Source organism: Crocuta crocuta, unplaced genomic scaffold (genome assembly GCF_008692635.1).
Source record: "Crocuta crocuta isolate KB4526 unplaced genomic scaffold, BGI_CrCroc_1.0 scaffold258, whole genome shotgun sequence".
NCBI classification, from domain to species: Eukaryota; Metazoa; Chordata; class Mammalia; order Carnivora; family Hyaenidae; genus Crocuta; species Crocuta crocuta.
Genome location: NW_027532842.1, coordinates 2,366,150 through 2,369,748, shown reverse-complemented (window position 1 = coordinate 2,369,748; position 3,599 = coordinate 2,366,150).

Here is a 3,599-nt window from a genome sequence, read left to right as displayed (position 1 = left end):
TGGGGGGAGAGGGAGAAAAGGGAACAGAATCCAAACCAGAGAACTACGAACGCTCCTTGGGGCCAATAAACACGGCTGTCAAGTATCCATGAAGTATGCACACCTCCTGGGCTTTCCCATCTCCCGTGTGGCGTTGGATTGCCCAAAACAGTCTTTTCCCTTCTGGAGGGAGCTGGGCCCAGGCCTGGGTGGGGTGGGGGTGGGGGGGCGCTAGGCCTCTTCTCTTAAGTCCTCTTGCAAAAAATCACCTAGCACCTAGACTGCCAATCTCCCCAGCGCGAGAAGCTTTTTGGACACTGCCCAAATTGCACTCCACCAGATTTATTACTCTGAAAGGAGGCTTACACCCTAAGACACGGTTTCCCCTGTAGAGGGTATTCTTTCAATACTTTTATTATCTGTTCATGTCAACTGGGCCGCCCCAGGAGCTCATTATCTACTACAAACCACGTATTTTTTCAGTAATCCTTATGTGCATGTGAATACGTTTGTGCAGTGTTTCGAGATTAAGGCACAGTGCGGATGTGGGGAGAGTAGGGGCTGGCCGCTTGCTAAATGCAATTCACAGCGGTCTCCTGTCCCCATCCCTCTGAATGCTCTGACCCCTAGCTCAGCAGCCATGTATGGGCAGAGCGTATCTACATTTCTAGATGTTCTTCAGGCTTTCTCATGCCAGCCGTGTGGGCAAGATGGAGATGTCTGGATTGGATGCTGGTGCAAGTAGATGGGTTCATGACTCGTCAGAAGACAGCCCGTGGTGTTCTGATGATTACACTCATGGAATCCTAGGCGAGGCTTTCAGTGTAGTTCACAACTCACCCAACTGCTGTGAGCTTCTCCAGAAACAGCCTGTTCATCTTTGTATTCATAGGACCTGCTCAAGAAGATAGGACGCAGTAGGTGCTCAACAAATATTCATTGCTGAACAAAGATTTTATAGACTTGCTCTTATCAAATTTGGACGTGACAAGGGGCACCTGGATGGCTCAGTCAGTTAAAAGTCCGACTTTGGCTCAGGTCATATCTCGCCGTTCTTGAGTTCGAGCCCTATGTCAGGCTCTGTGCCAACAGCTCAGAGCCTGGAACCTGCTTCAGATTCTGTGTCTCCCTCTCTCTCTGCCCCTCCCCCACTTTCTCTCTCTCTCTCTCTCTCTCTCAAAAATGAATAAACATTAAACATTTTATTTTAATTGGAAGTGACACAAAGTTGAAATTGTGAACAAATCAGGGTCACCCAAAGCTGTAGAAAATTGGAGCATTGGATGAATCTATAATGAGAACATTTTACGTCCTTCTCCTGAGTCTCCCAAAATTTAACTTTGCAAATCCAGATTGGGGAAGATAGGACTAAGTAGCCGGGCTAACAGATAATAATGGCTGGCAGCAGGCTCAGTGTGAGGCACCGGAAACATCTGTCAAAAAAGCGACCGTGAGGCCCTGGAGCAGAATCTACTCCATGTTTTCTAGACCTATTCGTTTGGGGATTAGTACTGAGCTCCCCAGGAAGAGATCAGACATCGCCGTGTCTGTTGAGAAGAGGTGGGCCACGTGGAGAAGGAACTCAAAGTCATGTTGGGTGAGGATGGTCAAGAGAACTAGCGATGTTCAGTCTGGGAGAGAGGAGGTACTTCAGGGGACCAGAGAGGTGCTTTCAAATATTTGAAGAGATGCTAGATAAAAATAAGGATTGGAATTATGTGGGCCCCAAACGGAAACCAGTGAACCCTCAAGTTGGAGTGACTGTCCACCACTCACCCACTTCGTGATGACTGTAGCTTTGAGTAACAGACTCCTGATTACTACACTGCCCAGGAGGAAATGAGATCCCTGAAAGAGAACTGATTGCACCAGAACATGGATGTCCCCCTTGCCAGGGACACAGTGAGACGGGATTCAAGCATCCCAAGCGGGTGGGACAGAGAAGGCTTTTAAGATTCCCTCTAACGCTAAGCATGTATTATTCTACTATGTGTCTATTTCTATTTTGCTAAGGGCCAATTCTTCCCTGCTGTTATTTCTTAGACCGAATGAGATCATTAAGGCATTTTTATATTACGGTTTCATCAAGAAAACTGTGCATGGTCGAAACACCCAAGCAGTGCATACTTTTGAGCCCTGGCGTATAGAGTGAGAAGCTTAAAGATATGGCCACATGTTGCTGATGATCTAATGACTGTGATTTCTGCAGGTCTGAAATAAATAAGAGGCTGATATTTGTGAAAAGCCTTTTCTGCCTGGTGAAGGGCAGAACAACTGGAACTTGTATATATCGCTGGTAGGAAGGCAAAGAGGTAGAGCGATTTTAGAAAACAGGTGGGCAGTTTCTTATTAATTTAAACACGCACTGTCCAAATGACCCAGAAATGCCACTCCTAAAGGTTAATCCAAAAGCCATGAAAACTTATGGCCACACAGTGACCCATATGCTAATGTTTGTAGCAGCTCTATTCATAATGCTGGAAACTGGCAATAGCCCAAATGTTCATCAACTAGTGAATGACTAAATTGTGTCATATCCACACAGTGGAATACTACTCAGCAATGAAAAGGAATGAGTTACTGATACAGGCAACAAAATGGAGGGATCGCAACAGGATTCTGCTAAGTGAAAGGAGCCCAGACACCAAAGCTACACACTGGGTGATTTCACTGATTTGGCATTTAGAAGAGGCAGAACTGTAGGCACAAAAATCAGATCAGTGGTTGCCAGGGACTGTGGGGGAGGGGAGGGCTTGGCTACAAAGGGGCACAAGAGAACTTTTGGGGGTAATAGAAATATTCTGCATCTTGATTGTGGTGGTTGTTATATAATATACATTGTCATCTCATAGAGCTGTATACCTAGAAGGGTGAATTTTATTGTATGTAATTTATGCTTCAATAAAATGGCCTTAGTAAAGCTCTGTCTTCATTTTTTATTTAACTGTTTATTTGTTTCTTTTCAGAGAGAGAGAAAGAGAGCGAGCATGCAGGGATGGGGCGGAGGGAGAGAGAGAGAGAGCGAGAGAGAATCCCAACCAGGCTCCACGCTGCCAGCTCAGAACCGTGAGATCAGCACCTGAGCCGAAATCAAGAGTCAGATGCCAACTGACTGAGCCACCCAGGTGCCCCGTCTTCATTTTTAATAACGATTTTCTGGTGATTTGCATAACATTGGTACACAGTACAGATATGTAGAATGAATGAATGGATGAATGAATGAGTCTGTGTGGAAGCTTTGCTTTCCCACGGAATCCAATTGTACACACATGCTCTGCTCTCTCTCTGTCTGAGGAACCCGCCCTTCTCCGTAATCTCCCATGACATGGCAGTGGTGTGGGAGGAAGGCCTCTGCCGGGAAGAGTCAGCGCCCTGACCATCACGTCGGTTTTCTGAGGAAGTCTTATTCATCTGGAATTGGGAACTTCATTCAGGAAACACCCAGTAGACAACTCAGTACTGAAACACATGGATGCCATCTGAGGGGGAGGGGGGTCTGTAGAGGCGAGGCCCGGCTGGGAACACTGCGCAAGGGAGAAATCTGCATCCCAGGGGAACCCGGGGTTCTAAATGCAAGGTGTCGCTCCACAGGGTCAGTCTCTCCCAGTTTCTAATCCAAT